This window comes from Mesoplodon densirostris, chromosome 11, assembly GCF_025265405.1.
Source record: "Mesoplodon densirostris isolate mMesDen1 chromosome 11, mMesDen1 primary haplotype, whole genome shotgun sequence".
NCBI classification, from domain to species: domain Eukaryota; kingdom Metazoa; phylum Chordata; class Mammalia; order Artiodactyla; family Ziphiidae; genus Mesoplodon; species Mesoplodon densirostris.
Window position 1 is genome coordinate 96,955,327 of NC_082671.1, and position 13,667 is coordinate 96,968,993.

General features: G+C 39.0%; 1 protein-coding gene across 3 annotated transcripts in view; it reads right to left on the reverse strand.

Moving 5' to 3' along the window:
• Positions 1-13,667, reverse strand: part of TMTC2 (transmembrane O-mannosyltransferase targeting cadherins 2) — a 423,341-nt gene that overhangs the window by 356,757 nt on the left and 52,917 nt on the right. The gene's annotated exons all lie outside the window — the stretch shown is intronic.

Below are 13,667 nucleotides of genomic sequence, written 5' to 3' on the forward strand. Positions count from 1 at the left end.
ATCTCAACGCTAAGACCCAGCTCCACTCAACAACCAGCAAGCTCCAGCGCGGGACACCCTATGCCAAACAACTAGCAAGACAAGAACACAACCCCACACATTAGCAGAGTGGCTGCCTAAAATCATAATAAGGTCACAGACACCCCAAAACACACAACTGGACGTGGTCCTGCCCACCGGAAAGACAAGATCCAGCCTTCTCCAACAGAACACAGGCACCAGTCCCCTCTACCAGGAAGCTTGCACAACCCACTGAACCAACCTTAGCCACTGGGGGCAGACACCAAAAACAACGGGAACTACAAAACTGCAGCCTGCGAAAAGGAGATCCCAAACACAGGAAGTTAAGCAAAATGACAAGACAGAAAAATACACAGCAGATGAAGGAGCAAGGTAAAAACCCACCAGGTGAAACAAATGATAGGAAATAAGCAGTCTACCTGAAAAAGAATTCAGAGTGATGATAGTAAAGATGATCCAAAATCTTGGAAATAGAATGGAGAAAATACAAGAAACATTTAACAAGGACCTAGAAGAACTAAAGAGCAAAGAAACAGTGATGAACAACACAATAAATGAAATTAAAAATTCTCTAGAAGGGGATCTTTGTATTTAATCATAGTAGGGGATTTTAACACCCCACTTTCACCAATGGACAGATCATCCAAAATGAAAATAAATAAGGAAACACAAGCTTTACATGATACATTAAACAAGATGGACTTAATTGATATTTATAGGAAATTCCATCCAAAAACAACAGAATACACTTGTATATCCTCTAAAGTGCTCATGGAACATTCTCCAGGATAGATCATATATTGGGTCACAAACAAAGCCTTGGAAAATTTAAGAAAACTGAAATCATATCAAGTATCTTTTCAGACCACAATGCTATAAGACTACATATCAATTACAGGAAAAAATCTGTAAAAAATACAAACACATGGAGGCTAAACAATACACTACTTAATAAGCAAGAGAAGACTGAAGAAATCAAAGAGGATATCAAAAAATACCTAGAAACAAATGACAATGAAAACACAAGGACCCAAAACCTATGGGATGCAGCAAAAGCAGTTCTAAGACGGACGTTTACAGCAATACAATCCTACCACAAGAAACAAGAAAAATCTCAAATAAACAACCTAACCTTACACCTAAAGCTTTTAGAGAAAGAAGAACAAAGAAACACTAAAGTTAGCAGAAGGAAAGAAATCATAAAGATCAGATCAGAAATAAATAAAAAAAGAAATGAAGGAAACAATAACAAAGATCAATAAAAGTTGGTTCTTTGAGAAGATAAACAAAATAGATAAACCATTAGCCAGACTCGTCAAGAAAGAAAGGGAGAAAACTCAAATCAACAGAAGTAGAAATGAAGAAGGAGAATAACAACTGACACTGCAGAAATACAAAGGATCGTGAGAGATGACTACAAGCAACTATATGCCAATAAAGGGACAACCTGGAAGGAACGGACAAATACTTAGAAAATACACAAGCTTTTGAGACTGAACCAGGAAGAAATAGAAGATATAAACAGACCAATCACAAGCACTGAAATTGACACTGTGATTAAAAATCTTCCAACAAACAAAAGCTCAGGACCAGACGGATTCACAGGCGAGTTCTAACAGACACTTAGAGAAGAGCTAACGCCTATCCTTCTCAAATTCTTCCAAAATATAGCAGAGGGAGGGACACTCCCAAACTCATTCTATGAGGCCACCATCACCCTGATACCAAAACCAGACAAAGATGTCACAGAGAAAGAAAACTAGAGGCCAATATCACTGATGAACATAGATGTAAAAATCCTCAACAAAATACTAGCAAACAGAATCCAACAGCACATTAAAAGGATCATACACCATGATCAAGTGGGGTTTATCCCAAGAATGCAAGGATTCTGCAATATATGCAAATCAACCAATGTGGTACACCATATTAACAAACTGAAGGAGAAAAACCATATCATCATCTCAACAGATGCAGAAAAAGCTTTCGACAAAACTCAGTACCTATTCATGATAAAAACCCTCCAGAAAGTAGGCACAGAGGGAATTTACCTCAACATAATAAAGGCCATATATGACAAACCCACAGGCAGCATCATTCTCAATGGTGAAAAACTGAAACCATTTCCTCTAAGATTGGGAACAAGACAAGGTTGCCCACTCTCAACACTATTATTCAACAAAGTTTTGGAAATTTTAGCCACAGCAATCAGAGAAGAAAAAGGAATCCAAATCAAAGAACAATAAGTAAAGCTGTCACTGTTTGCAGATGACACGATACTATACATAGAGAATCCTAAAGATTCTATCAGAAAACTACTAGAGCTAATCAATGAATTTGGTAAAGTAACACAATGCAAAATTAATGCACAGAAATCTCTTGCATTCCTATATATTAATGGTGAAAAATCTGAAAGAGAAATTCAGGAAACACTTCCATTTACCATTGCAACAAAAAGAATAAAATACCTAAGTATAAACCTACCTAAGGAGACAAAGGACCTGTATGCAGAAAACTATCAGACACTGATGAAAGAAACTGAAGATGATACAAACAGATGGAGAGATATACCATGTTCTTTGATTGGAAGAATCAACATTGTGAAAATGACTGTACTACCCAAAGCAATCTACAGATTCAGTGCAATTCCTATCAAACTATCAATGGCGTTTTTCACAGAACTAAAACAAAAAATTTCACAATTTGTATGGAAACACAAAAGACCCCAAATAGCCAAAGCAATCTTGAGAAAGAAAAATGGAGCTGGAGGAATCAGGCTCCTGGACTTCAGACTACACTACAAAGCTACAGTAATCAAGACAGTATGGTACTGGCACAAAAACAGAAATATAGATCAATGGAACAGGATAGAAAGCCCAGTGGTAAACCCACACGCATATGGCCACCTTACTTTTGATAAAGGAGGCAAGAATATACAATGGAGAAAAGACAGCCTCTTCAATAAGTGGTGCTGGGAAAACTGGACAGCTACATGGAAAAGGATGAAATTAGAACACTCCCTAGCACCATATACAAAAATAAACTCAAAATGGATTAAAGACCTAAATGTAAGGCCAGACACTATCAAACTCTTAGAGGAAAACATAGGCAGAACACTCTATGACATACATCACAGCAAGATTCTTTTTGACCCACATCCTAGGGAAACGGAAATAAAAACAAAAATAAACAAATGGGACCTAATGAAACTTAAAAGCTTTTGCACAGCAAAGGAAACCATAAACAAGATGAAAGGACAACCCTTCGAATGGTAGAAAATATTTACAAATGAAGCAACTGACAAAGGATTAATCTCCAAAATTTACAAGCAGCTTATGCAGCTCAACGTCAAAAAACAAACCCCATCCAAAAATGGGCAGAAGACCTAATTAGACATTTCTCCAAAGAAGATATACAGACTGCCAACAAACACATGAAAGGATGCTCAATATCACTAATCATTAGAGAAATGCAAATCAAAACTACAATGAGGTATCACCTCACACCAGTCAGAATGGCCATCATCAAAAAATCTACAAGCTATAAATGCTAGAGAGGGTGTGGAGAAAAGGGAACCCTCTTGCACTATTGGTGGGAATGTAAATTGATACAGCCATTGTGGTGAACAGTATGGAGGTTCCTTAAAAAACTAAAAATAGAACTACCACATGATCCAGCAATCCCACTACTGGGCATATACCCTGAGAAAACCATAATTCAAAAAGAATCATGTACCAAAATGTTCATTGCACGTCTATTTACAATAGCCTGGACATGGAAGCAACCTAAGTTCCATCGACAGATGAATGGATAAAGAAGATATGGCACATATATACAATGGAATATTACTCAGCCATAAAATGAAATGAAATTGAGTTATTTGTAGTGAGGTGGATGGACCTAGAGTCTGTCATACAGAATGAAGTAAGTTAGAAAGAGAAAAACAAATATCATATGCTAATAAATATATATGGAATCTAAAAAAAAAAAAAAAAGGTTCTGAAGAACCTAGGGGCAGGACAGGAATAAAAACACAGACGTAGGGAATGGACTTGAGGACACGGGGAGGGCGAAGGGTAAGCTGTTACAAAGTGAGAGAGTGGCATGGACATATATACACTACCAAATGTAAAACAGATAGCTAGTGGGAAGCAGCCGCATAGCACAGGGAGATCAGCTTGGTGCTTTGTGACCACCTAGAGGGGTGGGATAGGGAGGGTGGGAGGGAGACGCAAGTGGGAAGGGCTATGGGGATATATGTATACATATTGCTGATCCACTTTGTTATAAAGCAGAAACTAACACACCATTGGAAAGCAATTATACTCCAATAAAGATGTTTTTAAAAAATGAACATACAATTCCTGGTTATTTGCAAAACTCCTGTGTTCCACAACTTTTTCTAACGTTATAATTAAAGCTCTTTGCTTCACCAGAAGAAACTTCTAATGTAAAAGCAAGACCTCTCTACAAAGATTCATAATGCTTTCAGTAGCACAGTAGTGCCCTCTCCAGCCAGGGCCAATAAGTAATACAATTTAGGATCAACACCTTGAATAGTGCCGACAATCAAACAGACGGCCCATGTAAAGAGCAGGACAAAAGAAACAAATCATTCAGCCACAGTTCCTAATTCAGAAGGCTGAAACATTTTGCAGTATTTCTTAACTTTAAAAAGGGGGAAGGTTAAAAAGTATGCACTATATTCCTAGATGTTCTGAATAAGCCACGGAATTCATATCAACTCAAATAATTTATTCTTGAGCCCCTACTTGCCTGCTTTGCATCTTCATGAAAACAAAATGGTATTTTTTCCAAGCATAAATAATCCTGTTCTGGGCCTCCCTGGTGGCGCAAGTGGTTGAGAGTCCGCCTGCCGATGCAGGGGATACGGGTTCGTGCCCCGGTCTGGGAGGATCCCATATGCCGCGGAGCGGCTGGGCCCGTGAGCCATGGCCGCTGAGCCTGCGCGTCCGGAGCCTGTGCTCCGCAACGGGGGAGGCCACAACAGTGAGAGGCCCGCATACCGCAAAAAAAAAAAAAAAAAAAAATAATCCTGTTCTTTTGCAGGCTGATGTGACATCTGCATAAAGATAATTAATTCCCATCTTCCGCTATTATCTATTTGTCCATTACCAAAGGGCAAGTGGTGTTTTCCCTAGGTTCTTGTGTGCTAATGCACAATGTTTACTGGTAATAAGTATTTTGAGCTATTGAAGAGCAGCTTCACAAGGACATGAAATTAGCTAAACACACATCACAACACTCTGGTATTTACAACAGGCTCCCATGGATAATGAAACTTCACTTAGGACACGATTTCTGTTCAGTCGACACATATCAAATACTATTAAAGGGATCGCTACCTGCAAAGGACCTCAGCTGATCTAATTTAACTTTATCTTGTAACACAGGGGAGTTAGAGCATTCTTCGTGACAGTCATCTTTTCAGATTCTACACTAAGGTTTTTCTGCAACAACTGTTATCTGTCCATCTCCAGAACAGCCAGATCAGATTTAATCATCATGTGCGGCACGGCATGAACTGCTTTAATTTGGGGTTGCCTGAGCTCTGCTTGAGGAATGAAAAAATTAAAGGGCACACACATGAACAGAAGGGAAAATAAATCCCTGTCGTGTCTTTCAAGATGCTCACTGATGCCTTACTGGTTTTTTTTTTCCTTCCAGAAATAAAACTGGATTTATATTCTAAGCATTTCTCCATTCCAAACCTGAGATTGCAATATCTTTTGCAGACAGTCTTGGACAATAAAAAGAAAGCCAACAAGCATCAGAATCCCCCCCCCAAAAAAGTATAAATGCCCCTTCAGAAAGTTAAATTATTAGTTTCATTAGCCTAAAGAGTTACTTTTTCTGAGAGATACCTAGTAGAGGGCACTTTCGAAACGGGGCTTTAGTTGGGAAGATAACTGCTTAAGCTGTTGCTTAATATTTGGGTGGGGTACTGTTGGTTTCTGCCCCAAGGCCCGTCAGCCCCCTGCTCCCAGCCGCCCTCCAGTGAAGGGTCACCATGTGGCACAATTCCATGAAAGGAAATGTAAGTAGAGGTTTGCAGGTGGAAGTTCCATAAAAGTTTATGACGCCTCTATAAAATAAAAAAAACTTTAAATACCTGGCAGATGTGCCCTTTCCTACACTTTGCTCCCCCCACTTCTCTCTGCCCAGAATATGGACCTGACCCTTAGAAGTGTAACAACCAGCATGCAAGCATGAAGTGACATGGTGAGGATCTAAGGCAACATGCCAAGGATGCTGGAGGAGAGAGGCTGGCCCTGGTATGTAGTGTGTGTGGATCAGCCCCCAACACTGGCTTCCAAATCTCTTGTTATTTGGGGAAAATAAACCCCTTATGTGTTTAAAGTCTCCAGAGACAGGTTTCCTATTATTTGCAAAGAAAAGCATTTCAAACTGAAACCATACTTGACTCTTATTCCCTTTGATGAGAGTACTAAAAGTTCACACTTCAGAAGGTTGTCATAATATGTGCTAATATTTCTCTCAAACACACAAATACTACTTTCGATAGATATTCCATAAAGAAGGTTATGGAAGTCTTACCACGTGTCATTTAGTAGTTATTGCTGGTCAACAGTAGTCAAAGCCAAAGTTTCCAAAAAATATTATGGAACAACTGGTTACCAAGCACTTAATATATGCTTGCTTAATTACAAAAAAGGGCAAAAAGACAACAAAACTTTTCTCTCCAGGAGCACTCTATCTAGTTGAAACAGCTAAGGAAAACCATGGAAAACAGGAAAACAATTGGAAACAATGAGAAAAAATACAAAATATACACTTGAAATACATAAGTCACAATGCATTGTGACTAAGGAGTCCTGTCTTCTATGGTGCTATGAGAGTTATGTTTTCTATAGTGTTAAGGTAGTTAAAAGAAAGGGCAGATTATTGGGAAATAAAACTGTCAGAAAGGCACCAGTAAAATAAATAAGACTTGCAATGAATTCTAAAGGCAAAGTGGGACACGAAATGCTTAAGAGACCAACACTATCACTCCAGCTGAAAGGGAAGGCTTGTGTTGGGAAGCAATGAAAAGGAATAATAAAAACTACCACTAACTGAGTGCCTGGTAGTCCTTACCTAGCATGGTGCTAAAGGCTATATATCTGCTCCTTCATTTCATCTTCACAATAACTGTATGAAGCAGGTATTATTATGCTTATTCACCAATGGGTAAACCAAGGCTCAGAAAGAATGAATCAGCCAAATTCCACATAGCAACTATTGTAGCTGCAAAACAGATTTCATAATAAAGATGGTGAAAAGGTATAGACAGTCAAAATAGTCATAGAAAGGTAACTGTCTACATATGAAGCAAGCACAATACACTAGAATGGGTAAATACTAGAGGCAAGGTGGTCACATGGTTGGGGTATGGATGATGAGCGAGTGGTAATAAAAACAGACTGGATCTAGGGAATGAAGAATGTACAGGATATAGTGGAAAGGCATCCTCTTTAGAAGTCAGCTATTTCTAAACTAATTTTTTCTCATTTGGACTATCCAGTTGCTTCATGTTCCAATCTACCATGTAGTGATGGCATACAATGTAAATATTAGATATTACTATATATATATATATATATATATATATATATATATATATATATATTTTTTTTTTTTTTTTTTTGCGGTACGCAGGCCTCTCACTGTTGTGGCCTCTCCCGTTGTGGAGCACAGGCTCCGGATGCGCAGGCTCAGCGGCCATGGCTCACGGGCCCAGCCGCTCCACAGCATGTGGGATCTTCCCGGACCGGGGCAAGAACCCGTGTCCCCTGCATCGGCAGGCAGACTCTCAACCACTGCGCCACCAGGCAAGCCCAATATTACAATATTTTTGAAAGACATCTTTGTCTCATTTAAGCTTAGCCTTGTGTCATTTAGGCTCAGTCATGAGGCTGAAGACATAAAGGAAGCTGACATGACATAGGTGAAGCCTCCAGAAGGAAATAAATGAAAGCATGCCTCTATCTTAAAGGATTTTGGTAAGGATGCACAGCACAGAAGAGTTCATGAAAGTCAAGTACAGTGGTCCTGCACTCAGTGGGAAAGGGATGTGCTTTAGGAGGAGCGTCAAAACATTTGGGGGAATGGCAATCCCCTTTGGCCATACTAGGCTCATGATGACCTCCCCATAGTATGCAGTGGACCCAGAATTTTATGTGACCCAGGAAGGGAAATGCAAATGCTAAGAAATATATGTAGACTGGAAGAACAGTACTAGGATCCAAACAAAGGGATCTGTCCAGATTCTCTCAACAGAAAGACAGAACCACTTACATCTTAGCAATCACTTTTCCTGATCACAGGAACAGATGAGAATTCCAAGGGCTCCATACAGATCTAAGGACCGCATCTCTCCCTCTATCCAATGTCTCACTTTCTCTCCCATATACCCACAAGACTTTTTTTTTTTTAATATTTACTTACTTATTTCCCTGCCTTGTGTCTTAGTTGCGGCACGTGACATCTTTGTTGCAGCATGCGGGATCTTTTGTTGCAGCCTGCAGGCTCTTCATTGTGGTGCACGGGCTTCCCTAGTTGTGGCACGGGCTCCTCTCTAGTTGTGGCACATGGGCTCTAGAGCACGCGGGCTTAGTTGCCCTGCGGCATGTGGGATCTTAGTTCCCCGACCAGGGATCGAACCTGAGTCCCCTGCATTGGAAGGCAGATTCTTAACCCCTGGACCACCGGGGAAGTCCCCCCAAATGACTTCTTGAAGATGAGAAGAGAGGTAGGAAGGCAAAACCTAGAGCCTCCCATTTCACCTAAAGATATGACTTAATTGCATTGGACTAATTTTCTTCTACCTGACTATGTAGTGGTTCCCTTCCCTACTATCCAGGAAGCAAGGAAGGCCAGATCAGTTAACAGAGTAATAAAAAAGCTCTCATTTTCTCTGCACATCTGGACTGAGTTTGAGTCATTTAACCATGCACTACAATTCAAAAAAAAAAAAAAAAAAAAAACAATCAAAGCTACCCCTAGGAAAACCCTCTTGAGGGAATACAGATAAATAACTTTTGAAAAGCTTGTGTAACTGGATATTAAAATAAGTTTTGGTCGAGGCCCCAGATGATAAATATGAGATACACAGGGAGGTGCAAACTAAAATGCAAATTTCAAAGTGTGCATCACAGAAGTACCTGACCCATCCCTGATGTAGTGGGCACAAAAGTGTCGGGTAATAGAGAGGAGAAAAAGGGGGAAAGTGATACCTCCTTCACCTCAAGAAAGAGGAACCTCAAGGGCACATTCAAAGCTTGTTATGTTGTCTCAGGGTTGGAAGTCACCATTTAGTGGTATCCCTAACCTGAGAAATATCAGGTGGCCTGGGGCGGCGTGACAATGCTGTACCTGGGAAGCACCGATGGTTTCCCTTTGCAAAGGGAGGTCAAAGATGGGCAAGTGTTCCCTGTGGATCAGCAACAGGTCTGGCAGAAGGAAGAGCCAGCTTGGAGCGGTTTTGAATTTTCTTAAGAAGTCCACATGGTAGGGTCACCAGTAGAGACTGTGACACAGACCATCAAGAAACAAAGGCTGAGGGGAAAGTGTCAGCCATAGGGAAACACAAAACACTCCAGGGGAGCTGTGGTCAGCAGATCCCAGCAGGGAAGGCTCTGATGGATTCAGAGACACACCCATAAGAAAATGATCCAGCTCTGAGTATCTGTTAGGCCTCAAGTATGCAAAGCCAATGTGAATCCACAACACACACAGAAAGCTTTCCTGTGGACGCTTTATTTCAGAACAGTCTTTGACAGAAGACAGGAGAAGAAACAGAAAGGAAGAAAGAAGTATGCTCCAAGAAGCAGGGGTTCCTCTCTGTTTTGTTACTTACTGTATCCTCAGCCTAGAACTAATAGGTGCAATGAATGAACGTTCATCACACTCCCCCTGTCCAGAATGCAGATTCCCTTCCATAGCAAAGTCCACCAAAGGCAGAGGATTTATTTCCCAAATAAGACTATCATTGTAAGTCAAAGGGGTTATAAGGCTTTCTAGTACCAGAAAAGTCAGAGGACTTGCTAGAATTTTGATTAATAACAGGGGATAAACTTCGCCCTTTAAGTACATTTTAAAGATTTTTTTTTCTTGAATCTGGACCATTTTTGAAATCTTTATTGAATTTGTTACAATACTGCTTCTGTTTTATGTTTTGGTTTTTTGGCCGCAAGGCATGTAGGATCTTAGCTCCCTGACCGGGGATCGAACCCACACCCCCTGCATTGGAAGGTGAAGTCTTAACCACTAGACCACCAGGGAAGTCCCATGAATACATTTTAAATGGATAGTAGGAAGCACAATTTAAATCGCCTTATGATTTCATCCCATGACTTATATGTGTTCAGTATAATAATTAGCCAGGAAATGGTTTACAAAGCAACTTGCCACACATGCTCCATTTCATCTTTATATCAATCCATCACACTTTCATAGTTTAAGGAACCAGGGCTCGATGAACAGTAAGCAACAATCCTGGTTCTATGATACACATTTTGTAAAGCCACCTCTTGTACTCTTTCCAGTACACCCCCTGTTTTCCTTTAAGATTTTCTGACTCATTCCTCCTGGATCCCTATCTAGCCTCTCCTATCCACATAAAGATAGATAACCTTGGACACTTGCCTTAATTACACCCCAGCTATTCCTAACAGATGGCCCTTTCATCCATTATTCAGTTGATTTAGCCTTTGTGGCTTCCTGACCAATGATTAAGAAATTTATCTCATTATATTTAACATAGGATTAAGTTCAGCAAAAATAAATAGAAATTCCAAAATAAGAGTGATGCACACAAGATGGGATTTCATTCCATCTACATAAATATATGGTCCAGGGCTAGAAACGGCAGATTCCTGATAATACAGGACCCGGACAGAATCCTATCTTGTTGCTCTGTTATATTCAACTCAAAACATCTGCTTTGTGGCCCATCTTGGTTCTACCACCACACCTACACTCCAGCCAGCAGGAAAAAGGAAAGAAAAGGAGGCCTATCAAGTTACACACATCTCTTCTACTTATATCCCACTGGCCAGAACGAAATCATATGGCCACATCTACCCGCAAAGAGGCTGGGGAATCTGAGCTCTTACAGAGCAGAGATGTGTCTTATTTGAGTGTTCAACACGTAACTGACACTGCTTAAGACACTGGCCACTATGATTTTTACAATCACTGCCACAGTCATTCACACAACAAGCATTTATTAAACAACTTTCTATGTGTCATTTTTAATTAACTAAAGTGAAGACTTACTAAGGATCATTTTACTAATTTTTTTCATCACTGATCAAAACAGCTATCACTGACATTAAAATAACTAACAATAATAGTTGGTTCTGCGCTGCCACGATAGCCTCAAAATGTTTAAATATTTGGTGGTGAGTGATCTGGAATTCTCAGTCCATATGAATGAGAACATATTCAACTCTTGCATTTTCCTACTAGGCCAAAAGACAATTTATTCCAAGTGAGTCAGAGAAAAATGTTCCCAAGTCTTAAATAAAACTCATCATACAGCATTAAAACTTGAAAAATACTATGAAACTAAAATGAACACAAGAGCCAACCCGTTGCTTATATCTATTTAAGAGAGAACATAAGTAACTATTAACAATTCTTAGTGTGTTGATTTGGAATGCAAATTTCTCTGTATTCAGCAACTGATCACAAAATTTACAAGGCAACAGACCACTCTTCTTAATCAAAATCACAAGAAATACTCTCATAAACTAACTGAAAGGTAGAAAGTCTGATAAAGCAGCTAAAACCATAGGATAAAAATCAGTTCCTCCATGACATCCAGGCCAACAGCTCACCCTGGGGAAAGATGTAGTTTTATGAATAAAGAAGACACTCCCCTTTAACCACTAAAGATAATATAGGTTCGTCCCTGGCGTACTAATTTAAGGGAACATAATCATTTTTGTCATTTGTCCTTCGCAAACTTGCAAATGGATAGAAAAGAAAAAAAAGTACTTAATTATATTAGATCAAATGACTTAGAGCATTTTATTTAACTTGGAACTATTAGAAACTTCTAAGAGAGGCAAAAAGAAAAATACCAGAGCAACTCAATGTCTCCTGTAAATTACTATTAGGAAAGCTGAGAATTGAAAGCCTGCTTTCCATACCAATGCACTTTCTTCCCTTCTCCCAACATATATTTATTATTCCACATCATTGCCTAAAATGCTTTCTTTTGAATGTGATCCTTTGAAGGACATCAGGGAATAGTCTTCCTTTGGGCGCTGGTATTTAGAGTAATATTTTCCCTCTTTAAAATGCATACAGAAAAGCTCAATAGGGTGCTTGTGGCTTACTCTCAGGAAGCTTGAGCATCACAGATTTAAATCAACCTCAAATTTCTTCACAATCAATCAAATCTGTAGTTGGAAAGTTCTGTGTTTTTTTAATCTTTAACTTCTGACTATTTATCCATTTTTATTTCCTGAACTATTTGCAATATGTATATAAACAAAGCCTAGAGGCAAGCCTATTATGTTGCGTACAGTGGCATCCACTTCCTCTTCCCTTCCTGGGGTAGGCAGAGCTGCCTGCCATTTTAAATAAATATATTAATCATATGGCTATTTTTAAAAGTTTCCCACAGAGTGGCTGCTCTAAAGCAGTAAACAGAACTGTCTAGTCTCCCAGTGTGGATGCTTTGAGTGTAGGTTCAAATTCATTTCTAAACAGAGCTGCACATAACAATTTTAATTATTAACTTGACTCTCCCTGTAGTGTCATTTCAGACCTGACATTTTAAAAAAACACGCGTTAGACTGTTCAGTTGGACATAAAATAGGAAGAAATTATTTGGCTAAATTAGTGTTATATTTACCGTTACTCAACTTTATCGTTTACATCAACGTGATTTTAAGTTTCTCAAAAGGATGGAGATTAAACAATACCATAATTTTACAACTCTAGTCAAAATTTTATTAGGGAAAAGACTCACAGCATTAGTCATTCAAAGCTTATCACCATTCAGCACAATTTCTAAATGGATCAATCAATATTACCTCCCCTTGGACATTTTCTTTTAATGGTCGTAAATTCTAACTAATCTTTAGTTGCTTACATTCCATATGATTTAAGAATGTCTCAAATCATGGATACATTGGTGTATAAAAGTGGAGCATTTATTCATCTGTAAGGTAAAAGGGAGATTAATAAATCTCCCTACTAGATCTTAAAAGCTGTGTAGCTGGAACGTTCCTTAAAGTTAAAGACTTCATTTCATCTTGGATTAGCTGAAAGCAACCAATATTTTCCTTTTCCAACTGTCTATTCTTAGGTAAAGTCTATTGTTTGGAATACATTCAAAACAGCAAGTGGCAATCTTGGTTTGTACTTCTCAGAAATGTTAAAATGCTAGCAGTAATATAGCAATCATGGGACTAAATATCCATCATGGGAATAATGCCCAGACCATAGAAAATGTTAGTCTCTTCAGACAAGGCCAAGGAAGAAAAAGCACAGTGGAGTAAAGGTTTGTAATAAAAAAAAATGATTCTGATATTATGTTGCAGTTGCCCTCACCATTTATATTACTGGAAAGCATGCATAATAGAATGCAACAGCTAAAAACAATGATG